General features: G+C 34.1%; 1 pseudogene; it reads left to right on the plus strand.

The window, feature by feature from the left end:
• The first annotated feature begins 11,713 nt into the window (after positions 1–11,713).
• Positions 11,714–27,821, plus strand: part of LOC143640168 (abnormal spindle-like microcephaly-associated protein homolog) — a 31,675-nt pseudogene continuing 15,567 nt past the window's right edge.

The raw sequence follows: 27,821 nt of genomic DNA on the forward strand, positions 1-27,821 counted from the left end.
GTAAACATTCCACAGACTTTATGATGGTTATGTGCTAAATGGTAGCTAAAACCTGGTGGCTTTTAAGCTAGTAGGGCTGCTATTTTTTCATTTTTTGTAGTTTCTCAAGTCCTCAGAACAGTTTCAGATCAAGAAAACAGTGTAACTCTGTTGACTGAATACATGAATATTTGGACATAATTTGGCATAATATTTGAAGTAAACATTTTTGTGATTTTTTTAATGGTTAGTGCTAATTTTTAATAGGTTCTTGAACTTTTCAGAATTAGCTACTGACATTATGGGGATTTTTTTTAAATCATCAGTGGAGAGTTTTATTCTTTAGCCTTATATCTTTTCTTCTTTCCCTATTTTACAAACAAGTTAAGAACCCTTAAGAAAGAGTGTAGAAGTATACTGATAATTTCTTATCCTAACTTATTTTATCTACATTTTTAATTGAAATTAAGAATTTGAATATATAAGAAAGTCTTGGGTATATTTGTGATGTCTTGCCATCTATTCATAACTTCAGGTATAATAATGCTTCAGACTTTTGACATACTCAAAGCCAGAAGCTAATTTATATAAGATTAGCATGTTAAAAGAAATGTTGGATTGAAATGATAATCCAGCTATTCAGGGTTTGCCTTTACTTGAGTTATTATGAATAATAAATGCAAACATTGATCTATGCATTAAATTATACAAGTTAAAAATGTGTTAGATGAAAAATATGATAGCCTTAACTAGATATCTCCAAGGTAAGTTAACCTTTTGAACTTTTTTTGTCATTTATTTCAGGAACATTAACAATATGTCATAGCATATATCTTCATCTCATTAATGAAGGAGCAGTTATGACTAATTAGTGACACAATTGAATGCACTATTTTTGAGTTTCATTTACTTTGACAGATTGAAAGTGGGATAAAGAACCTGCTTACTTCATGTATAATCGTTAGAAAAGATGCCAAACAAATTCTAAAATTTGCACCTACTTTACTTTAATTGAATGAAGCTACTACTTGTTTACAGATTCACATACAATCCAGATCTTTATTTTTGCTTTCATAATTAGTGGAATGTTTATAATTATCCTTGATTCTTATTTTTTTTATGAGACACAAGTCGAGGACTTGGAGAAAAGAAATAGCAGTTAACAATGAAAGCTCACTGATTGAATTTGAGGAAAAACATTGAAATTATAGAATATCTTTAAAGATATGCACTTTCCATATTTTCAAGTAAATTTAAACTTACACTAGGATAATGTTTCCTAGTAGGATTGCTTGAGGATTAGACTGGACAGGGTTGATTTATTATTGATTTGTCATTTATCTGTAAACTACTAGAAAATAGCAGTTCTCAAAGTTTTCCATTTTAATTTTGTTTACACTCCCAATTGTTTTAAGCACTTTTTTGTGTGTAAACTGTAAAGTCTGGCCTGGCCCTTGTGAATAAGAAAATCACAAATAAAATAATGAACTTTTAGTGAATAAAATTTAACCAGTTAGTAACGGAAGAAACTGATGAAGCACTTAAGAAATGAAGGTACTTTATAGGAAAATTTGCCATGTTAGTGAAAATAAAAACAAAAAAAAAATGTTGAGAATTGAAGCATTTAACCAAAGTAGCTCATATAAATAATAAAACCAACCTAAGTTTTGCCTCATTTATTAAGGTTTAGTTATAATTTTCTTAGGACCAGTAGACATAATTACTATATTATCTCTTCTTTCTAAAGCACTCTCATTTACTTTATGTGGAAATGTTATACCTGGGGTACTTACATGATTGAGCTTGACTATAAGGTACTGTTAGTCTAGTCTTTCAGATTGACTGTTAAAAATACATCTTTATGATTTTTATTATAAAGACTGACAAGATTTTAACTAAAAATCTTAACTATAATAAAAAATAAATCATACCTAAAAATATACTTTGCCTTATATATAAGCTAATATAGAAAAATTTGGACTCACAAAAAGGCAAATGGTATATATATATATATATATATATATATATATATATATATATATGTGTGTATGTATATGGTATATTGAATATTTGGTGGCCAAAAAAAAGAGGATATTGCATTTTCACATTGAAAAGAATACTTTGCTGTTTGAAGGTATTCACTTTATGGTTCTTTTAATAATGTTCTGATGTTTTAAATATATGGTATAATTGTAGGGATTGGTTTACATAGAACTTTTCTGAGAAACATCTCTTATGTAAAGTGAAATACAATTGTATAATTGTATTTAGTTATTATTGAAGATAAATTAAACTTGAATAGTGGTTTACTGTTTTCTAAAATGATTTCACTTATTATCTCATTTGAACCTCATAACCAGCTCTGAAATAGAAAGGACATGGTGTATTCCCATTTTGTAGAGAAAGAATCGGAGGTTAAGATAAAAGGACACATTTAAATTCATGTGATCAGTAAGTTGCAGAGTTACCAGTAGAAAAGAAGAAAGGTGGCATTAATGGTGGCTTACTATGTGCCAGGGATTACATTCCCTCACTTAACTGTAACCCTGTCTGGTAGAGAGTTTAATTCTTATGAAGAAGCAACAAAAAGAAAACTAATCTGCTGCCTTGAATTTCCAGAAATTTAAGAAATTTTGAAATTGGGAAAACCTCATTGATTTGGGCAAACTGAATGTATATAAGCTTTTGCATTGGGCACAAAAAGCATAAAATGAAGCCTACTCTTTTCAGTTTACCTTTCTATAACCCTGTAATCCATTTTATTTTATAACTATCCTTAAAAGTTTGACTTAAGTTTAGCCTTTTTGAGAATTGTTATTTTATAAACATAATTTATTGTTTTAAGTTAATTTTTTAGCAGATAGCAATTAGCACTTAGTCTGTAAATTGAATAATTTATCAAGTGCAGAAATTTATTAACCTAATCTGTTTTGACTTAAATGCACCAAAGATTTTTAGTAGGTATTAAATAGTCTTAAAAATTTTAAATTCTTTGTTGTTTGAATAAGTATTTGTCCAAAGAAGCACAGTTGAAGTCCTAGAAATATGGGTTTAAAGAAAAAACAAAAACAAACAAAAAAACTAGTTTGAATACTGAGATTAAGTATTAACTGTTTGTGTTTATATGTATAACAATAAAAACAGACAAAAATACTCTGGGAATAGTATACTGACAAACCAATTATAAGTAAGCATACTCAGTTTTCTTAAGTTGAATTGAATGTTGTTTTTAGTGAACACTATCAAATGCTAAATAATCTTATTTTTTAAACTACGTTATCAAAATAATTTTTGCCTTAGAAATTTTGGGGGGGTTAAGTTGTTATATATATATATAAAAACCCACCTATTTTTTGCAGCCTAAAATACCATTTGAGATTAGGATTTGTTCCTCATACCAGCAAGACATAACCAGTAACTATAAGGTAATAGTTTTTGCATGCTTTTGAGTAATTTAGACATTCATTGCTGAGAAAAGAGGAGTAGCAAAAGTAGGGTTTTAAATTGGTGCTTTAGTGAGTGATTTTCTTTTAAGTGATGATAGGTCATGAAATAATTACAAATGTTCTGTGAAACTTAAAGTGTCCAAACATGTTTGCAGAGTGACCATAAAATATTAGTTAAGGGCTAATAAATAATTAAACATCATTCATTGCTTTTCACTCTGTAATTGTTAACAAATTCAATACAGTTGAACTGGTATGTTTATAAGCCTGAATTTTCTTCTTACCATATCATTCTAATATAATTGATGAAAAGTCAGATTTTAAGCATTAGCTCTTTGACAGTGTCATTTTATACCATCTTTTCTTGACTATTTTGTGCCTTTTCAAAATGTTGTACTTGCTTAGTTGATTCTGCTAGCTAGATTGTACTGGTTAATAAATGATTTTGTTTTGTTTTGAGTTTCTTGTTTGTTATGGGTCTTATGTTTGTGTTGCCTGCTGGTTAGGCAACAACTTGTTTAGGTTGTTTTATGTTTATGTAGGAAAATTGGCACTAAGCGCTAGTGTGAACATTTGTTTTTATGATTTACATGTCATTTTTAAAAATCTGTATTGTAGCCTATATAGTTAACTGTGAAGTCACTCCTGGGCCTGTCTTTAAATGCTTATTAGAAGAGTCTAACAAATAAAATGAATAGTGTGTCTGTCTCTCTCTCTATCTTTTTGGATAATCATAACCACGCAGTTACCATAACCACACTGTTCTGCACTGAGTGACTTCTTATTTTAATTTGCCTAAATCTGAACAAGAGGTGATGGTTTGAGGTAAGATTCCCATTAGAAGCAGCAATATCCCAACCAATATATAACTTGAGTTGATGAACTCAGGAAAAATCAGGATTTTTAAAGTCATATTTGGATATTCTAAGACTTAGTACCAAATTTTAAATGAAAATAAAATGTATTCTTTTTAATTGCTGCCTAGCAAATTATACCAAACCTAGTGGCTTAAAACAACAGACATTTATTTCCTCACAGTTCTGAGAGTCAGGAATCTAGATGAGGCTTAGCTGAGTGATTTTGGCTCAGAGTCTTTAATGAAGTTGAAGGCAAACTGTTAATCAGGGTTGCACTCTTAACAGAATAGCTATACTTCCAAGCTCACTCATGTGGCCATTGGCTTAAGTTCCTCACTATGTGGCCTTGCCATAGGGCTGCTTAATGAAATGGCAGCTGACTCCAACCCCCACACCCAACTCTTCACACACACCCTATCAGAAAGCAATCCAAAAAAGAGAGAGTATACCTAGGATTTAAGCTCAGTCTTTTCCTAACCTAATCTTGGAAATGATATTGCGTCACTTCTGCAGTACATTGTGAGTCACTAGTTCTAGTCCACATGCATGGGACACAAACTTTTCCTCTTGAAGTAAGGAGTAGAAAGGAACTTTTGAGATTTTGAAAACCATCACAGATTCATTGGTTATAGATGCAGCTCTCTATAAATCCTTGGATAATGGCAGTTAGTACCACCATGTATATTCAGAGAGAAAAAATATTGCCCCTACCATAAAAGATTTAGTGTAACAACATGCCATAGGAAGTTGCCTGGTGCCACTGGAAAATGAAGTTATTTGGGGGACGTTAGCATTGATCTTTGTTAGGTTGGGCACTCAACAGTGGCCTTTCACATAAGCGTTAGTAAGGGTAGACCATGTGTGAAGTTATTCTTGGTCTCTGCCCATGCTACTATGGCCACAGGGTAAGTGGGTTAGATGAATAAGCAAATGGATTCCTTCCTTAGGAAAGATTCTGACATCTACAGGACAAGGTTATTGTTTTTACCTGGTTCTTAATCTCCTTGCCTGCCATGGATGTTTTCTGATAGGCATTTACATGCAACTTAATTTTAACATCCTGTACTTATTTTGGCAGGCCTTTTTACATGCTTCTCTTCAGATTGTCTTGACACCAATTTTCCATATTGATTTTTCTAAAACTTTGTCCAGTTAACAAACCCATTAGCTATTACCCAGGAATCTGCATAAATCCTTAGACTGTCTTCCTTATGAAGTAGACTAGTAAAACATTCTCAAAGAGTATGTTTCATCCATACCTAAAGGGAAGCTATAATATAGCTTTGTTCTCATCCGGTCAACCCTAGAGATCTCTCCATACACCAGAGTTTTTACTTTCTTCATGAAATCTTTATGAAATCTCCAATTTTACCTAGGCATAGTTTGAGAGGCAGAAAAGTAGTAGAAAATATACATTATAGAAATCTTCAGTCACTTGTTTGCATAGCTTGTGTGTTTTTAAGGCCTGTGTAGATCTGAGTGGGTATGTGTCATTTTTGCTTGATAATGGAATGTTGCTTGTTAAATCAATTTTAGGTCAGCAAACTTCTTTGTAAAAGACTAGAAGCTAAATATTTTTGGTCATGCAGGCCATATGATTTCTGTCACGACTATTCTGCCAGTGTAGTGTAGAAGAGTTATATACAATATGTAAATTAAGTGGCATGACTGTGTTCCAATAAACCTATTACAAGAGAACAATGGGCCAGACTTGGGCCTCAGGACTTAGTTCGCTGATCCTGTGCTAAGTGATAGTTGGCAATAGGCAGTTTGGATCACAAAATTCCTTTTATCCTATGAGTACATATTCAGTCTCTATCATAATCTAGTAGCAAAACTAAGATCTGTTTTTCAAATAGCAGATGTTTGCAGAGAAGTCATAACCTTATTGGCAAACCTAAAATTTTGTGCCATGATACATCTATGGAAATTTCCCAGAGCTTCTATTCCATATCCATGATTGTTATGGATTCTTAAGCCTTTTTATGCCATGTCCCGCGCAGGCAGTGTGAATGGGGTTCCCCTCACTGGAATGGGCTGAGAAATAAAAGCTAGGAAAACTACAATTGTGGAAAAAAAAAAGAATACAGAAAGCAGTTTTAAAGTGGAGGCAGGACGGGCAAGCTGACCAGACAGATCGAACTTCTGACAAAATGGAGCCTGGACCATTTTATTTATATCAAGAAACATCAAAGAGATTCTATAGACTGTTATTTTCCCAAGAAAGGTGGGCTTTTTAGTTTCCAATGGGTTATGCCCATCTCTGTTGGTACTATGAGGAATCTTTCTAGCAGAGTGAAGGGAAAAGTCATGTGCATTGGGAGAGCCATGCGAAGTTCCCAATGCCAGGCCTATCCCTCCCTGGCTTCCATGCTGAGAGAAGGTCCTCATGTATTTCATTGACGGCTTCCTGCAATGCCACATTTCACAGTTAGCAAGGGAGGATATATTGCAGTGTGAACCTGCTGCAGAGGCCTTGCTCCAGTACCCAATTAAAAAAAAAAGTTCACTAGATAAATGGATTGGTGAGACATGCCCTAATAAGATATGCAGTGCCTCCAAAATCTAAAGAGGCGTTCCAAATGAAACCAATGTACAGCAGCTGCCTCTTTCTTTAGAGGGGATATCCTGACATGTCCTAGACCACTAGATACTTGGATACTTTATTGATGCAGTGGAACCCTTAGCTTTGCCATAGTTTCTCTCTTACCACCTGGCCTAAGATAGTGTTAGTATTATACAAACACTTAAATACAAACTGCTTCATGTTTTCTGTACTGAATGAACAGGGCAAAAAAAATATTTTCCTGGACAGTAACCCATCTAGCTTTTTCACTGGCAAAATTAGCAAGGTAAGTGGGTATATGGATGTAATCACTAGTCCAACATCCCTCAAGTCTTGACAATAATCTCTGGATTAGAAAAAAAGGAAGAGGAGGCATGGTCAGAAGCTTCTACTTGACTATCATAATATCACTTGCTTCGTGGATCTAAGACCAAGCTTAAAAATGCTGTCAGGAACTATTCCCATTTTTATTCTGGAGCTAGATGGATCCAATGGACTCTCTGTGAAACAGACTCAGGCCTAGATGCTATTTATCTCCTGATGTCTAGAAGCTCCTTCTATGAGCTCTGGTCCATGGTAGCATTTAAATTTTGTGAAGTGTATCAGAAAGATAGAGCCATCACTTCATAACCAGTGCACAGTCTGGTTATTCCTCTCTCCTCCATCCATAGTCACAGTGATAAATGGCTGCAGTTCTCTCTCAGGAAAGTTTAAATGATGATTTAGGACATATACTTACATTCATTTTGAATGGTTCTTCCTCATAGGTGCAAGACCTTTCCTTAGTCAAGTAGTTTGTGTCTGGGCAAGAGGCTCTAAATCGCCACAATACTAACTTCAGTTTTTCCTTCATAGATTTTGTAATTTACACACACACACACACACACACACACACACACACACACACACATTTATATTTCAAGCAGCATCATAATCCACTGATTATCTTATTTCTAGGGATTTTCTATCAATTAGCTACTGCCACAAATCCATACCTCTACCATTTAGACCTTGGCATATTATGGTAAGTTCTATCACACCTGTTGTGTTAAGTACCAACAAGTCTTGGCCACTTGTGGGTCCTATCATCCACTTTGTTTTCATTGTAGCATCCTCTATCATCATTTCTGTCATATAGAGAACAGGATGCTATTCTTCATATGTGTTTTCAAGAATGCTCGAGTCTCACAGCAATGCATTTCTTAAAGCCTCAGTTGAAGGAAGGATTCTGAGGTGGGGGGGAATATGTGTGTTTAGGGGTGACTAGGTTACACTTATAGATGTTCTACAACATTTCCATGTTCCTAAACCTTTGGAATTTTTATTCTACAAAATAAAAAAGGTAGATAACTCACTGTAAACCACTACTGAGTTCAACTTTCAATCAATGAATCACAAGTAGTAAAGCCAGCCCGTAAAACTATTGTTCCAATGCATTAAATGGCAAAGTGTACCCATGACAATTATTTCTGATTGTTTCTTAAGATTTTTCCCCTTGGTTTAATACCATCATAATCCACTTTCGACTATCAAAATATTGTAACTCTTTTGGTATGCAGTACAGGTTATTTTCTCTCACAGTAGTTGTCACATTTACTTTTTCTGCCCATGTTTTATTTTTTGCAATCTGAGTTAATAAGCGATCGTGGGGAGGGGAAAATGCTGAAAATTGACATTGACTTTGTGAGTCCCTGCTCCAGGTGCAATTCTTAGAAAATAAGGAAGCCCTCAAATTGACATAGGGTGAAGGGGGCTGCCTCTGCTGGAAAGGGAAGTTTATAGAAATAAAGAGGATTACAGTTCTCAGCCTTGTCAATTCTCCAAATGTCACTGTTAGTCACCCTTCTGCCACCATAATAGATTGTGAGATATAAAAAGAGAACAGGATTATTTTGGCTCAGTTTTTTTTTGTTTGTTTGTTTTGTTTTGTTTTTAAGGTTCCAGTCCTTGAACAATTGGCCCTGTTTCTTTGGGCCTGTGGTCACACTTCATGGCAGGAATATGTGGTAGAGCAAAACAACTCAGCTCATGATCAGTGAGCAAAAGACAGGAAGAGAGAGGTGGGAGTCCCACTATTCCTTTTACGGGGCATGCTCCCCAATGACCTGAATACCTCCCACAAAACACCATATCTTACAGGTTCCACTACTTCCCAGTAGCTCCTCACTGGGGACCATGTCTCTATCTCATGGACTGTTGGATGAACATTCCAGATCCAAAATATGATAGTCACCATACCCATTCCCAAGGAAATCCTCCTTCTCCATAAAACCTTTTACCTAATCTAAAAGAATTAACACTGTAGAGCATTTAAATAGTGTTGTTAAATTTGTTATCCAATCCTTGGATTTACTATCAGATATTTGTGTTTAATTCTTGACCATATTTTCCTTAAGAATACAGAAAGTGAGGGACTTCTTCAGAGTTTCATAGATGCCTCTTGTTTTCAGAAAATGTTCTTAGCTGTTTGTTTCACAGATTTTCATCTTATTCCCTATGTATGCTCTCTAGGGTAGCCAGACAAAACTAAGTAACACTATAATCTTTATAATCATTTATAAAGTGTTGGCATAGCAACTAGATGTCACTGCCACTTGATATTTGAATGAATTGCTCTCCATATATACTACACTTCATGCTCCCATCAGCAATAATTTGAATAATCATGATTCCATCACATACCTCAGACTACCATGATGTTTTCCCATAGAAGAGGTTATGCCTGAGCTCTTCAAATATGATCAACTCAATTGTAGAATTCCCTGAGGCCACTATTGTATCAATCAGGATCACAAAGCTCTCTACTTCAATTTAGTATAATTCAAGGAAATTTTAATAAAGGGACTATTTGCAAACACGTGACCAGATCTAAGGACATCATAAGTGATAGTGCAATACCTTAGGACTAGTAATAAAATGGTCTTCTGACCCTCAGGTCCAAGTTGTGAAGGGAAAGTCCCATCTGGAAAGGGTACCTCTAAAGCTATGTGTGAGGTTTAATGTTGAGAAAGCCAGCTAACACTCATGGAGGAGCAATTAGGAGAGAGAATTACTCTCACCTTCCTCTTCTGAGGCAAATGAGAAACCACACAGTGAGAAAACCTTTTGGTTTAGCCAATAGAGATTAGCATATTAAAGCAAAATGCAGAATGGAAAAGATTGGAGAGTAGAAAGGAAGAGGCAAGTAAAAAATATTCAGTACAGTTCATTCTATTTTTTTTAAATATAAGCCAACAGTGTTGCTTTGTGAGAAACCCATGAAGCATAGAGTAAATATGAAAAATTTTGCTATTAACACATTGAGTTGAAGCCAAAATTTGAGTGTCTTAATATAAGGAGGATTTATTTGCAATACTAATTTGATAAGTAATAATTAATTCACAGTAATAAGTAATATATATATATATATATATAATGCATTTGAAAATAATTGTAATTCATATTAGCATTCTTATTAATTGTGCATCAGTACTGTAGGATTTTAAAAAATCCTCTGGACATTTTTTTTACATGTTGATGGATCTTTATTTTATTCATTTATTTTAGTGGTGCTGAGAATGGAACCCGGTGCCTCACATATGCTACGGAAGCACTCTACCACTGAGTCACAGCACTACCCCTCTGAACAACTTTGTTTACATATTAAGGTATTCTTCAAACTCAGGTCAAATGTGGTGTCATGAACATAATTTCACACATTATCTTCCTCATTTTGTTTTTCCTCTCAGTCTTTTCTTTCTATAGATTTTGTGTAACCATACATCTATACATTATTACTGTTTTTTAAGTTTCTGCTGCCTTTAGAGGAAGTACATTTTAGAGGGTAAAAGCAAGACTGTGGCCAAACTAGGGATACATATCCTGGCTTTCTAATTAGCTGTATGCTCTATAGTCCTCATCTATAAAATGCAAATAATGATAATTATGTCCCATGAGATATCTTGTAGGATTCAAGTTTGAGATAATTATGTAAAGGGTTTGAAACTGTTCCTGACATACAGTAATATGTGAGCTAAAATCATTATTATAAAAATATTAATATAAAAATCAGTGGTTGTTTGTCAAGAGAATTTTCTATCCAAACCATCATTTATGGATTATTGGGAATCTTAGCTTTTATTTATCTAGTATTGCTCCCAGTATCTGGAGGTAAGAAACAGAGTGTACATGTAGTGAGCTTCTGCAATGGCCAGCCACTAAAATAAGCATGTTTACTAAACTGTCAATTTAATTGTCTTTATATTTTACAATTCAGCCCGGAAAACCGCGGAAGTAAAGTTCATGGATGTAATTCTGGGCGTGGTGGATCAGATGAGTGGAGTGACAAACTATTTTGCCCACTCAACGGTTTTATCTATGGTTGTGCCGCGCAACCGCAATGATTCCTACTTTTACTGTGGAAATGCTGTTACTATCTTTCTTTTATCATAACCTGTTTACAAACTCTAAAGTTAATTTCAATCCTAAACCTGTGCGTTTCTTTTCCTCTGCAAAGAAAGACTGGCGGGTACCATGCAATCATTTAAACGAGGCGCTGCGGTTTCATTGGCCAGAAGCTGCTGCTCATCGATTTGCCCCCTGGTGTTGTGGGCAGAGCGCGGAGGTGCCTATTGGTGGAGGTGAAAAATTTAAACGGAGGCAAAAGGCAGGACTAGTTTTGCTCCCTGACTTGAGTTTGCGAGTTCCTGGGGTTGGTACCCTTTTTATTTCTAGGGTGTCGGCTTCTGGAAAACAAAGCGGGGTAAATTCACTCAGACCGTTTCCACAGCCGCGCGGTGAAGCGGCCAGCGTCGGTCGGAGGTCCCTGCTCCGGAGCAGCCTGGTAGGGGGTAGGGAAGGAGGCCGGGACGGGGTCTGAGGCTGCTATGGCGAACCGGCGAGTGGGGCGAACCTGCTGGGAGCTGAGCCCTACAGAACGCCGGCCGCTGGCGGGGCGGCGGGAACCAGCGGCCCAGGAGGAGCGGCTTCCCCGCCGACGCTGTCTCTCAGCCACTTCTACAGGTCCCCTTTCCCCTGCTTCGGAGATGTCTGCCTGGGCGCCTCGCGGACGCTGCCCCTGGTCTTGCACAACCCTAACGAGGAGGTGGCTGAGGTGGAGATCTCCCACTTCGCGCCGCGGACCTGGGCTTCAGCGTGTCTCAGCATTGTTTCCTGTTGCAGTAGGTCGTGGGGCGGGGCGTGCCTTGGGCTGCGCTTTCTACCCTGTCCTTCCCGCCGCCTTCCACGCACATATATAATGTTAGGGCACTCAGTTACTTGGGCGGTGACAGTGCATCAAGGCATGCCTACTTATCTTTAACAGCATTCTAAGGAAACTTTATGCAAAAAAGTGCATTTAAAAATATGCTCCGGGTATTTTTAAATACTTTTGGTGTTTTTAAACTAATAGTTGGCACAAAGAGTGCATTCAATTTAATTTTATGACATTTGTTTCAAGAACCTCCCACATAGCTTTTACAGCCTGCTTTGGCCAAAGTACTAGTCCCATTCCCATCTCCACAAAAGAGAAAATTTGGTTCTTATTTTGACTGATGTGTCCTTTTAATTGAGTAGATCCTTGGAAAGCATGAAATCATTAACTGAGGGAGTCTAGATGGCTAATAACCACTTCATAAGGCAGTAGTAATTCAAATCTGAGGTTCATTGCCTTCTGTGTCACTGCTTATCTGCACTTCAGAACCTGGCTGGTCTTGTTTATAAATGACTGCTTTTCTTCCTATGGAAAGTTAGATTTCTGTTCTGTATAGTGATACTTTTACTTTTTGTTATTGTTATTGTTGTTATAATGTAGAAGTAAAGTTCTTGTTTTCAGAGTAAATTGTTTTACACAGTAAAGATTCTGTATTTGTATTTTCTAAAACAAACTGCTTATGATGTTATATAGATTTACTTTTCAAACAAAAAACTGTTTTTTTCCTCTGACAAACAACCAAGGTTTGTTTGTTTGTTATTGTTGTTTTGTCATGTCAGGGTTTGGCAGATTCTACTGGACAGGCTGTATGGTGTAGATAGATGTTAAAGTCTAAACTCTGGAGCCAGACTACTTGGGTTCTAATTATTAGCGATATGACTTTGACAAAGTTTCTAGACATTGGTCACTTCATAGTTAACCAGTTGTATGAGATACCTGTAATTGTTCCTGAAACATACAGATTGTTTAACAAAGGTCAATTTTATGATGTGGACTGTAGAGTAGTTTGTGAGAAAGAGGAAATTTAGTTGATCATCTCTATGTTTCTTTTTCCACAAAATCTTTATAATACAGGACCATTATATTTGAAATAGAAGTACTGCACATGATAAAGGAGTAGACATTTCATTTTTTTTTAAAGCCACTCAATTAAAATGATCTGGAGACTATTCTATTGCTTTCATCCAGTTAGATCTTTTTTTTTTAGTTGTCAATGGATTTACATGTAGTGTTGAGAATTGAACCCTGTGCTTCACACATGCAAGGCAAGAGGTCTACCACTGAGCCAGGACACCAGCCCTCATCCAGTTGGATTTTATTATAGTTTTATATTGTTATGAACCCTGTTAGTGCTGGTGACTATTTTCATTATAATGAAATGAGCAGATCAGGTGGGAAAAATATATTTGACTTACCAAATGCTTTTAGGATTTTAGAGTGTTCATGAATAATAGTTGTTGTATGGTATGCTTTGATTATTTTAATTATATTATCATAATCATTTTAAATGTATTCTTTTGACTGTAGCCTAAAGAAAAACTAGTTATTTCTGTTAACTGGACACCATTGAAAGAAGGCCGAATAAGAGAGATTGTGACATTTCTTGTAAATGATGTTCTGAAACATCAAGCCATATTGCTAGGAAATGCAGAAGAGCAGAAAAAGAAAAAGGTAATAGTTTAATCATTCTATAATTCAAGAAAATGTTTCATAATGTGTAAAAATTGTTTTGATGACAAGCCTGAAGTAACATGTATAAATTGCTTATTAAAATAATATTCAATGGTTTTTAATTTCATCAGTATATTTTGTTTGTTTTTACAGAGGAGTCTTTGGAATACCATTAATAAAAAGAAAAATTCAGCCTCTTCAAGTTATAACAAAAAGATTTCAAATGATCAAAACATTAACAAAACATTTTGTGTTTCTCAAAAACTTGACAGAATTAGTAGCCCACTACAGGCATGTGAAAATCTGGGTATTAATGAAGCCTGTTCTCCAACAGAAAATCGTTCTTTAACCCTTGAAGAACATAAAATACCTATATCACCTATTAGCCCTGCTTTCCAAGAATGTCATGGTGAAATTTGCTTGCCACTTTCTGTACGTCAGTCTACTACCTACTCATCTCTTCTTACATGTGAAAATGAGGAACAGTTAAAAGTAGAAGATGCCACCATTTCAAAAGATTTTAATTTTAATGAGGAAGTCATAACTCAAACTTCCTTTCAAAGTGAGGAGAATAGTAAACTTATTCTGACCCCAAACTGTTCTTCAACTTTAAACATTATGCAAAGTCAAGCAAATTTTCTAAGTCCAGATTCTTTTGTAAGTAATAGTCATACAGCTAATAATGAAGTAGGGTTAATGACATTTATTTCATCAGATACACTTAAAAAAGATAATTCAGAGTCTGTGAATTTGGAATCCAAAAGTATACATGAAATTTACAGAACAATTTTAAGTCCAGATTCTTTCGTAAATGATAATTATGGAGCAAATCAGGATCTACAGTCAGATTCAGTTAATCCTATTTTATCCCCAAATCAATTTGTAAAAGATAACATGGCACATATATATACCTCTCAGCAAACATGTAAAATATTATCATTATCAAATGAAAATTCAAAGATTGCCCGGTCTCCTCAGCACTGGAGAAAAAATGAAGTTTTGCCATGTAGTCATGAATATCAGGGTTCAAAAACACCTAAGCCTAATTTTGAAGAACTAAATCCTATAGAAGTGAAGTCAAGGTTAGTACAATTTTAGAAAACAAATTCACCCTAAATTTTCTGCAGTTCAGGATGTTTCTCGTTATAGCCATAATAAGCAACATAAGAGACGCCCCATACTTTCTAACACAGTTATTAAAAGGAAGACCACCATTGCCAGAGAAAATCAAACAGATTAATAAGCCAAAAGCAAAAAGATGCCTCAACAGTACAGTAGGTGAATGTGAAAAAGTAATAGATCACCCCAAAGAAACAGAAGCTTTACATTCTCATCTTCCAATTATCGATTCAGTATTAAGTAAACCTGAGTGTTATAAAAGTGAAGTAAGTAATTCAATGACAGCTTTAGTTGCTTTTAAAAGAAAAAGTGATGGAAACATGGAAGATACAAATGTGAAGGTTGCTATTATAGAACATATGGATATACCCAAAATCAAAAGAATCCACTTTTCTCCCTTGGAATTGAAAACATCAACTGTTAAAAAAATAAAGATGACAACACCAATCTCAAAATGTACTAGCAACAGAGAGAAATTAAGCCTTAAGAAGAAAACTGGTGAGTATTATTTATAAAATCTCTAGTGTATTTTCTGTTTTGGTTTAGTGAATCTGCTTTTGATAAGCTTATATTAACTTGTACTTTTCATTTGTCAAATTGCTCAGTGGAAGACAGAACAAATAGTGTGGGACTAATTTCTGAAATTGTTGCAATCTTGTCTGTTAAACTTTGGATATTTTTTAAAATTTTATTTATTTATTTTTTAGTTGTAGATGGACACAATACTTTTATTTATTTTTTATTTATTTTTATGTGGTCTTGAGAATCGAACCCAATGCCTCACATGTGTGAGGCAAGCACTCTCCCACTGATTCACAACCCCAGCCCAAACTTTTGATATTTTACTCATGAATTTTCTGCAATAATTCTGTTTTTTAAAAAATATTATATCCAAATATTTATCTCAATTTGATATTTTTGGTACCTCCTTAAGTTTTACACCCTAAGAAAGTATTTGACATGTCTTGCCTTAGTCCACACCCTAACTAGAAGGCCCAGTGAAGTTCCTGGCCCGAATACTACCATCAGAAAGATTGTAGGAAAGACCTTTTCATGTCCTGTACTCCTGATAAGCTTACTCTGTCTTTGCCTCTGTCCATCCACTAATTGGAAATGAAGATAGGTCCCTAGAGTTCTCCATTTCTTAGAGAAGAATATTTTTCCTTTTCTAGTATTCACAGCTTTATCACACTGCCTCAGAAGCAGACAGGATTAATCCCATCACACTTTTAACCCAAAATACCTCTTCTGACAATCAAGATCCACGCAGGAAAGTAACCCATACTATGTATTTTACCAGATAATTTGAAAGAATTCTAGGCCTCCTAAGAAATATACACATCTCTCATTTGAACATCCCTCAATTGGAACTGTTTTCTTTCTCCTATTCTGTAAATCCTTCTATATCCTTTGGACTCACTGTTCTTCATTAGCACTTCTTTGCAAACATTCTCCTACCTTGTTAGCCTGTTGCAGCCTGACCTTCTCTTGACAACAGTGCTTTCATTATAACCCTCTCAAGTTCTGTCTGCATTCTCTCCTACTTTTATGATTTTGGAGCTCCTGCTGGAATCTTCTAATATCTACTTTTTATTTTTTATCTATTTCCAAACTAATATCCCCTCTCTCCCTTAAAAACAAGCAAAAAGAAAATAACAAAATAGTTTAAAGCTCATTTTTCAGACTTTCTCACCCCTGTCCTCTCTTGATGCAGAGAATGATTCACTCTCAAAATTTTGAATCTTGCTTATTATACTTTTTCTAAAACTACTACTATTATGATTTCAAAATCATTTTCGAATATCTTTCTACTACTCTGGGAATTTAGTTCCAACCTCCTTAGGTCATGCTTTCCTAAAAGCATCTTAATATCCAGTTACTATCTCTATAAGTTCCACATTTCCTCTAGAACCCAACTTCAACATTGTTTATACCCCACTGTACACATACAGTTCTTTAATCCACCACTGTTTCCATGGCCCTCATCTCTGACCTATCTATCTTTCCTAATTCAGCTTGAATTCCATGGTTCAACATAAGCACTTCCTCTGGCTTCCTTCCCTTCATTGTCCATGCAGCAAATTCCAACTGTATTTCAGTCTAACTTTGCCTACTCTATGCCTGAACCTTGCTTGGTTGTTCTTTATTACTACAAACCCCAAGTAATCCCTAAACTCTTTTTATGGCTGTATTTTCCGGGCTTATTAGCTTTGCTATAGGGTACCTCACCCTTTTATCCTGAAACTTCTCTTTCCTCCTGTCTCATGATTGATAATAGTAGCTGACATTTACTGAATTCTTTTATGTGTCAGACCTAGTTGTGAGTGCCTTACTATTACCTCTTTTAATATTTATGACATTCATGTGCAGTAAATGTTATTTTTACCCATAGCACAATTTTACAAATAGGTACATTGAGACTTGAGTAATTTGCCCATTTTACAGTCAGTTAGTGATAAAGCTGGGGTTCTACCCCAGGTAATGTCAGTTTTGTGATCCTCATCCAAGCTGATGACCCGTTTCCTATTTCACTGAGGGAGTAGAAATATAGATGCTTCTCTATTTATTAAGGATTACATCCAATAAACCCATTATAATCGACCTTAACAAGAAAAGTTTCAATAAAATAGCAAAAACTGATTGAAGTGGATTCAACAATTTTAGGTGATGAATTGGAAATAACTAATAAAGCTCCTTTCAAAATGATGTTTTACTTCATAAAATAACTTTTAATTAAGTATAATCTATATGCAAAAATTATACAAATCAGTATATAACTCAGTGAATGATCACAAAGGGAACATTGACTCTATTAAGGAGTTTTGCTTAAAAGAAAATGTAAGCAACATAAGCATAGAGCATAGGCTGAAGGGATAAATGGTCAGTGAGTTCCACACTGTAAATCCAGTGATTATTTCTCAATCTTTTTTTTTTGTATTGGGGATGGAACCCTGGTACATTTAACCACTGAGCCTCAACCCTTTCCTGTATTTTATTTGGAGGGTCTAGCCAAGTTGCTTAGGGTCTCCTTTAGTTGATGAGGCTGGCTTTGAACTCATGATCCTCCTTCCTTAGCCTCCCAAAGTGCTGGGATTACAGGCATGCACCACCATGCCTGGCTATTCTCAGTCTTCATCTTGAACTATTTGTAAACAGTTTGGAGCCTTGAACCTCTGTCTTCTTGGAACATTTTATCTTGCCATTCTCATTCTCCTGGTTTTCTTCCTTCTTCATTGACTGCTCCCTTTCAGTTTTCTTTGTGGGAAGTTTCTTATTTCCCTTACACTTTGGATTACAGAGGGCTAGTTATTAAACATTTTTATATTTTACTCATTCTCTTAATGATCTCATCTGTTATTTCTCAATAGTGAGGCCCAAAGCTGTGGAATTGTCCTTATTTGTGTTTCTCTCTCATCCTTTCTTTATAAACTCAAATGCAGATCTGATTCTAAACTCAGTCCACCAACAAATTTTCTCTTTCCTTCAAATATAATCATAATCTGATCACTTCTCACTCACCATTGAATGGCACCGTTTGGGCCAGTCTTTGTCATTGCAGGATGTGCAAACAGATCTCCTTGCTTTCACCCTTGACTTTTCCATAGTCTGCGTACCCACATACTACTTTTAAAATATTAGGGCTTGGACTGTTCAGTTTCATAACATCTAATGACTTCCTGTTGCAATGAAAGCCCAAATTCCTACAATGATTTACAGGTCCCTATAACATCAATATTATGACCTTTTGACTTTCCAGCCTCTTACTTTTCTCTTTCCCTTGCTCACTGTTTTTTACCACTTTGGCTTCCTTGTAGTCCTTGAAACTTCAAATATGCTGTGTCCTCAGGGTATTTGCAGTTTGTTGTTTTCTCTAACTAGAATGACCTTTTTATTTAGTTCACTCATCATCGTATCATGTTCAAAACAGTGACTTGACCCAGGTTCTCAAACGCTACCAAATATTTAGAGTCACAGTTTAAACTTAGGTTTTTCTAGCTACAACATAAATGTTTTTTTTTTTCACCATTCTTGTTAAACTGTTGGGGTTTAAATGGAAGAAAAGATAAATAAAAGTTTTTATTTGGGGTAACGACCAAGGATTATAGTGATGGCACAATGGGATTCACTGACTTCAAAGTTCTGTGCCAATGTATAATTATTAAAACAACTCTTCTGATTTTCCACTATGTGGTGTTTTTCTTCCTTGCTCAGGAAACTCCAATGGTGCTTTACTATTATCAGATGATTTACAAAATTATTATTCTGTCATTTTAGGTCATCAGTTATAGGATCTCTGTTTATTTAGCCAGATATCTTTATTCACCATTCTGTCTTTGTATACTCTTACTAACATTCATATCTGTTTTTCTCTCATTAATTCAATCCTTTATTTCAAGTACTATAACCAACTTTTGTTAATACTGTTCTCTAATGAATTTCCCTCTAATTATATTCCCTTAGAAACTAATTACAGCTTATGTGACATCTTGAACCTACCTGTTATTTCTATTTCTTGCTTTACTGTTTTTTGTAGATATGTTCTCATCCGATAACAAATTATTTGATTCTAAGAAACATATCCATTTTGGTCTCCTGCAAGGTATACAACAAATGATGAACAGAATGAATTCGTGAATGAATGAATGAACAAAGACCACTGAATTTTTGACACTCAAACCCATACCTGTTTTTGAGGCCACCACGTGGTTGAACCTCTTTGTTAGGTTTAGAGAGAACTGTACATATTTGGTATCTGATATATGAGCCCATAGAAGAGCCAGTAATTCACTAAGAGCTGCTCTAGCTTCTTTCTCTTCTGACAAACAATTCTCCAGATATATTTCTTCAACACTAATGAGGCCCCTTAATAAAGCACATATTAAGTGTTCATACATTGTTTAGGCTCTGTTTTCCCAGGAAAAAAATATAATTTGTATCCTCAAGCTACTCCCAGTTTTAATGATTAAGCTCTGCCCAGGGAATTATTGAAGCATAGAAGCAGAGATGTTGTATGAATGGCAAATAATGTGATAAGGTACTAATGCAGGCTTCCTAATGAATAAAATGATTTCAATGCAGAGGGAGTAGCTTGTTGAAGGTTGCAAAGTGAGTCTCCCTTTTATGTTTTAAATGTTCAAATAAAAAGAAAATTATAACTTAATAAATGTTATAACTTGATCATGTTCCTTATCTTCATAATAGGTATAGATTTGAGATTTCTCTAAAACAAGAGTAAGCAGCCTTTTTTTAGGGATTTTTTTAAAAATAACTTTTTAAATAACTTTATCTTATTTATTTATTTTTATGTGGTGCTGAGGATCAAACCCAGGGCTTCACACATGCTAGGCAAGTGCTCTTTCACTTGCCTACTAAAACCCCAGCCCCTTTTTCTTTCATAGTTCAGATAATATTTTTGGCTATGCAGGCCATATTTCTATCACAACTGTTTAGCTCTGCCACTAACAATGTGCCTGTGTTCTATTAATTTTTTATTTATAGGCACTGAAATTTGGATTTCATGTAGTTTTTATGTCATCAAATATTATTCACTTCATTTCCCCCCATTCATTTACAAATGTAAAAACTATTCTTTGCGTATAGAACATACAAAAGAAGATTGTGCTGGATTTTACACATGGGCTATAGTTTGCTCTAATTAGGAAAGATGCTTACATTTAGTAGCAGAATATGCTGGTATGAAACCTGCTTTTGAGAGAGTGAACTGCTACTCCTATAGGTATTTGCTACTATGAATTTTATTGCCTTTTCCTTTATAATTACTTGCTATTTATTAATCATGTAAGCTATATACTTGGGAATCAGTCTGTTCTCATTCTTCACCACTTTCCTAGTGAGTTGGTATTAAGACTTATTGTTTCGACTATTAAAACAACTCTGCTCTGTTTCCTACCTTTGTTAAAAATTGTTTTATCATATCTAACTTGGCTAATAACTACCTTGTAGTTTTTTATCTTTAGTCATAACCCCATTCATTTTCTTGCTTATACTATTTTCAAAAATAAAGATGAAGGTGTTATTTCTTGAAATAAAATCTGTCACTGAAATAGAGGGTACTTCAAACTTGTTAATAGTGCAGGCTCTAGAACTTGACTACCCAGGTTCAAACCCCTGCTGCTTCCTAACTTATGTGACCTCTAAGCCCTAGAATCCTAATTATGTAAATTTTGGATAACTATAGTACTGTTTTCATAGATTTATTGTGATAATTATATGAGTGAAAGATTAATACTTAATAGCTCTTGGCATAGTATATTCAATTATTAGCTGCCACTATTATTAATATTGTTGAACTCTTCCCTTCCTCTTCCAACTTCTTTTATGTAATTTCTTATATGTGTTTATTCTTTGTTGTATCCTTGTTATAGTTTTGTCAGCAAGCCATATCCCTTGTGCTTAATATTCATTTTAGGAGTTAGCACATGTATATTTTCATCCAGAAGGTCTTTTATGCCCCTTTTAAACTTTTTCTGTATTAGACTTAACTGCCTATAGGCTGTGACAATTATCTTTCTATTCTGTATTTTCCCTGTACCTAACACAGTCTGGAATATATGCACACAGTCAATTGTGGTTAAATCTGGACAGTAACTTCTGTAGACAAAAATTGAATGTATTGTTTTGGTCTGAAAAACATTCTAGATGTTGGTTTCATTGACTACTAAGTTCGTAATATTAGTATCTGAAGCATAGTAATTATTAAGTATTTGCTAAATGAATATGATTATAAAGAACCCATACTTTTAATTTTAAATGAGCTACCAACTTTGGGAATTTTATTTTTTAATGCTATTAATTTTGTTTTCTAATGTATTTTAGATTCAATGGCATTCAAAACACCTATTTCTAAAACAAACAAAAGGATAAAACCCATTGTTGCTGTGGCACAGTCTAATTTGACCTTCATAAAACCATTAAAAGCAGGTACGTGCTTATTATATTTAAACTGAAAATATAGTTTATTATATTTAATCTGAAAAAGTGACATGGAATGAAGCATCAATTTCATTTCAAATGGAAATGAGTTTTTTAAAAAATTTGAATAAAGGCCTTGAAGAATTTTTAAAGTGTGTATGCAAATTATAATTAAGGTATTCTATCAGATTTTACTGAAATTGCTTTATGGTAGGTTAGGATTTTTAAATAATCAGGGAATTTTGTTTTATTCCCTATCATTTTGCTTGATCACATTTCATACCCAAAATGTTTTCAAGTCTTTGTAGCAAGTAGTGAAAAGCAAATATTGTTCAGTTTTTTTATTATGGTTTCACTAGTTTTAAAAAAAGTTATTTTTCTATATATTGTACAGTAATTTACTAGAAATTTTTATATGTAATAATCTAGTTGTATTCTTAGATATTCCTAGACACCCAATGCCATTTGCTGCAAAAAACATGTTTTATGATGAGCGCTGGAAGGAAAAACAGGAACAAGGATTCACTTGGTGGCTAAATTTTATATTAACTCCGGATGACTTCACTGTAAAAACAAGTATTTCTGAAGGTAAACATTAAGTTAATGTTTAAATTTAATAATACTCTTGTTTTAGCAGACCAAAATTTGACAGGATTTGTCATTCTTTAATTAAATATACTTTACTTATTACGTTATATTTCACTAATTTATTGACTTAAGTTTTTAAGATTGTGTAGGTAATTTTTCTTACATAGGTTGACATGAATACATTTTCTGTACTAAAAGTACTGAAACTTGCTTTTTCTTTTTACCTTCCATTCTATCATTTTATCAGCCAATGTAAGCAGTCCTTTGTGGCCTGAACATTTTGGATGTATTGACTTCACTGTTAATACCTTAGTTTAAGGAGTAGGTCAGAACACTGCATAGTACAGGGACTGTGAGAGACAATTCAGATGAAATTTTAAAACACTGCAGTGTTTATTCTTAAAGAGAGGACTTGGGTGTGGGATAAGGTAGAAGCATGACACTCCGAAACATTTGAAAGATTTTTTTTCTGAAAGAGAAAGAAATTAACTTTTGTCTATTCTTCATAGAAATTATAGGAATCCATTTCAGATAACTAAAATGATTTTAGTTATCAAACCATTGTGTAATCTTGCAAAATGGTGATTTCCCCATTGTTGCAGTGTTCAAACAGACCATATTTCACATTCACCAGAGAAACGTGTAGGATTTCTTCTATTAGATGCAGAGTCTCTGGTTTAATTCCTAGGTCCTGAATCCATTTTGAGTTAAGTTTTGTGCATGGTGAGAGATAGGGGTTTAATTTCATTTGGTGCATATAGATTTCCAGTTTTCCCAGCAACATTTGTTGAAGAAGCTATCTTTTCTCCAATGTATATTTTTGGCACCTTTGTCTAATATAAGTGTAATCATATGATTCTGTGTTCTCTATTCTGTACCATTGCTTTGGTGCCAATACCATGCTGCTTTTGTTACTATTGCTCTGTAGTATAGTTTAGGTTTAAGTTCTGGTATAGTGATGCCACCTGCTTCACTCTTCTTTCTAAGGATTGCTTTTGCTATTATTTTTCCAGTTGAATTTCATGACTTCTTTTTCTATTTCTATGAGGAGTATCATTGGGATTATGATTAGAATTGTATTAAATCTGTATAGTGCTTTTGGTAGTATGATCATTTTGACAATATTAATTTTGCTTATCCAAGAACAAGGTAGATCTTTCCGTCTTCTAAGGTCTTCTTTAATTTCTTTCTTTAGCATTCTATAGTTTTCGTTGTAGAGGTCTTACACCTCCTTTGTTAAATTTTGATTCTCAAGTATTTTATTCTTTTTTTGAAGCTATTGTAAACAGGATAGTTTTTCTCATTTCTCTTTCAGAGGATTTGTCACCGATATACAGAAATGCATTTGATTTATGGGAATTGATTTTGTATCCTGGTACTTTGCTGAATTCATTTTACTAGTTTTCTGGTGGAGTTTTTTTTGGATCTTCTAGGTATAGAAGAATCATAGGCAAATAGTGCTAATTTGAGTTCTTCTTTTCCTATCTGTATCCCTTTAATTTCTTTCATCTAATTCCTCTGACCAGTGTTTCAAGAACTATGTTAAATAGAAGTGGTGAAAGAGGGCATCCCTGTCTTGTTCCAGTTTTTAGAGGAAATGCCTTTACTGTTTCTCCATTTCAAATGATGTTGTCCTGGGGCTTAGGCTTATCATAGATAGCTTTTATGATGTTGAGATATATTCCTGTTATCCCTATTTTTCTAGTGTTTTGAACATGTATAGGTACTGTATTTTGTCAAATGCTTATTTTGCATCTATTGAGATGATCATATGATTCTTTAAGTCTATTGATGTAATGAATTACATTTATTGATTTCCATATATTGAGTCAGCCTTGCATCCCTGGTATGAAACCCATTTGATCTTGGTACATTATCTTTTTGATATGTTTTTGTATTCAATTTTCCAGAATCTTATTGAGAATTTTTGCATCTATGTTCATTAGAGATATTGGTCTGAAGTTTTATTTTTTTGATTTGTCTTTGCCTGGTTTTGGAATGAGGGTGACATTGGCCTCACAGAATGAATTTGGAAGCGCTCCCTCTTTTTCTATTTCTTATAAATTATTTCAGAATAATTTATAGAGTATTGGTATTAGTTATTTAGAACTCAATTGTGTATTCATCTGGTCCTGGGCTTTTTTTGGTTGGTAGGCTTCTGATGGCATCTTCTATTAATCTGTTTAAATTGAGTATATCATCTTGATATTCAACTTGGGCAACTCATATGCCTCTAGAAATTTGTCATTGCCTTTGATATTCTCTACTATATTGGAGTACAAGTTTTTAAAATAATATCTAATTATCTTCTGTATTCCTGTAGTGTCTGTTGTGATATTTCCTTTTTCATCACGTTCATTAGTAATTTGAATTTTCTCTCTCCTTCTCTTTGTCAGCATGGCTGAGGGTTTGTTAATTTTATTTATTTTTTTCAAAGAACCAAGTTTTTGTTCTGTTAATATTTTCAATTGTTTCTTTTGTTTCAATTTCATTGATTTTGGCTGTGATTTTAAATATTTCCTTAAATATGTCTTCTACTGCTTTTGGTGTTGATTTGTTGTTCTTTTTCTTAGGCTTTGAGATGTAATGTTAAGTCATTTATTTGTTGACTTTTTCTTCTTTTAAGGAATGAACTCCATGCAATGAACTTTTCTTAGAACTGCTTTCATAGTGTTCCAGAGATTTTGATATGTTGTATCTGTGTTCTCATTTACCTCTAAGAATTTTTTAATATCCTCCTTGATGTCTTTTGCAACCCATTGTTCATTTAGTAGCATATTATTTAGTCTCCAGTTATTGGAATAGTTTGTATTTCTTATTTTATCATTGATTTCTAATTTCATTCCAGTATGATCTAATAGAATACAGGGTAGTATCTCTACTTTTTTGTATTTGTTAAGAGTTACTTTGTGGCATAATATATGGTCTGTTTTAGAGAAGGATCCATGTGTGTTTAGAGAAGAAAGTATATTCTCTCATTGAAGGATGAGATATTCTATATATGTCAATTAAGTCTAAGTTATTGAGTATATTATTGAGTCCTATATTATCTTTGTTCAGCTTTTGTTTGGAAGACCTATCCAGTGGTGTAAGAGGTGTGTTAAAGTCACCAAAATTATTATATCGTGGTCAGTTTGACTCTTGAACTTGAGAAGAGTTTGTTTGATGAACATAAATGCTCCATTATTTGGGGCATATATATTTAAAATTGTTATGTCTGGTTGGTATATGGTTCCCTTGAGCAGTGTGAAATGTTCTTCTTTGTCCCTTTTGATTAACTTTAGCTAAAGTCTACTTTATTTGATATGAGGATGGAAACCCCTGCTTGCTTCTGCAGTCCATGTGAGTGGTATGATTTTTCCCAACCTTTCACCTTCAGTCTGTGTATGTCTTTTTCTATGAAATGAGACTCTTGGAAACAGAATATTGTATTGTTCGGTCTTTTTTTTTTTTTTTTTTTTTAATCGAATCAGCTAGCCTATGTCTTTTGATTAGTGAATTTAGGCCATTAACATCAGGGTTATTATTGAGATATGATTTGTATTCCCAGCTACTTTTGTTTATTTTTGTTATTTAACTTGACTTGGTTTTCCTTTGATTAGCTTTTCCTTTAGTGTAATATCTACCTTTGCTGATTTTTATTGTTGTTTTTCATTTTCTCTTCATAAAATAGTTTGCCAAGGATGTTCTGTAGTAGAGGTTTTCTAGCTGTAATTCTTTTAACTTTTGTGTATCATGGACGATTTTTATTTCATCATCAAATCTAAAGCTTAGTTTTGCTGGATACAAAATTCTTAGTTGGCATCCATTTTTCTTTTCAAAGCTTGATATATGTTGTTATAGGATCTTCTAGCTTTCAGGGTCTGGGTTGAAAAATCTGCCATAACCTACTTGGTTCTCCCTATATGTAATCTGATTCCTTTCTCTCGTGGCTTTTAATTTTCTCTCCTTATTCTGTCTGTTAGGCATTTTTATTATAATGTACCTTGGTGTGAATCTGTTGTGATTTTGTACATTTGATGTCCTGTAAACCTCTTGAATTTGGTTTTCCAATTCGTTCTTTATGTTTGAAAATTTTTCTGCATTATTTCATTGAATAGATCGTTCATTCCTTTGTTTTGGAACTGTGCCTTCCTCTATCCCAATAAGTCTTAAATTTGGTCTTTTTATGCTATCCCATATTTCTTGAATGTTCTGCTCATGGTTTATTACCATTTTCAACTTTGTGATCTACATTCTTTTCAAGATTATATATTTTTTCTTCATTGTCCGAGGTCCTGTCTTCCAAGTGGTCTAATCTGTTGGTGATGCTTTCAATTGAACTTTTAATTTGTTTCTTTCATTTCAAGGATTTTTTTTTTGAGAGAGAGAGAAAATGAATTTTTAATATTTATTTTTTAGTTTTCGGTGGACACAACATCTTTATTTTATTTTTATGTGGTGCTGAGGATCAAACCCAGCACCCCGCATATGCCAGGTGAGCGCGCTGCCGCTTGAGCTACATCCTTAGCCTCTCATTTCAAGGATTTTTGTTTGGTTTTTCTTTAGAACTTCTATCTCCCTATTGAAGTAATCTTTTGCTTCCTGTATTTGCTTATGTAGCTCTTTGTCAAGATGATTTTTTTTTTGCTGCCTGTATTTGCTCTCTTATATCATCCTTTAATTCACAAAACATTTTAACTATATACATCCTGAACTCCTTCTCTGTCATTTCATCTGCTGTGCTGGCCATGGATTCTAATAATGTGGTATCTTCATTTGTGTGTGGCACCTTCTTCCCTTGTCTTTTCATGTTGCTTTTGTGTCTTCCTTTTTAGCTCTGTGAATCCAAGGCGTTACCATTTTTATCCCATAGGCTTATAGTGCCCCTGTAGGGTTCCAATACCTCTCCTGAGGGAAAGGACAATGTTAACAAATATAAACAAAATACCACCTAAAACCAAATATTTGTTATTAAGATATTTACAGGTTGGTCACAGTGTACAGAAATGGTAAATTCAAGTATTATCTACAATATAATCAGTAGGTTTGTAAAAGGGTTTATAGTTTCTGATGGTGGGCAAAGAACCTGGGGTGTAGGAAGATATGTTGAGGAGGTATGAGATGAGGATATAGAGTTAATCTTAGGATGTGTGAAAGAGAAATCTAAAGAAGAATGTTAGTAGCAGGAGAATAGAGAGGAAGTAATTTGGGGTAGACAAGTAAGAGGAAAGACATAGAATACATAAGACAAACACATGTATATTAAGAAAAATTTAAAAATGTTAAAATAATAAAAATTGGAGAGAAAGAAATAAAAGAATATACAACACAACAGTAATATACTATTCAGTCATACCAGTCCTCAATATCCTAATTCATGCAAAGTACTTGCTTTCACATATGTTGGGGATGTGAGGGCAGGAGAATAAAGAGGGAGAAGAAAGAAAAAAAATCTCAAAGGAAGAAATAAGGATTGTTTTGGTTGGAGA

This window comes from Callospermophilus lateralis, unplaced genomic scaffold (assembly GCF_048772815.1).
Source record: "Callospermophilus lateralis isolate mCalLat2 unplaced genomic scaffold, mCalLat2.hap1 Scaffold_130, whole genome shotgun sequence".
NCBI classification, from domain to species: domain Eukaryota; kingdom Metazoa; phylum Chordata; class Mammalia; order Rodentia; family Sciuridae; genus Callospermophilus; species Callospermophilus lateralis.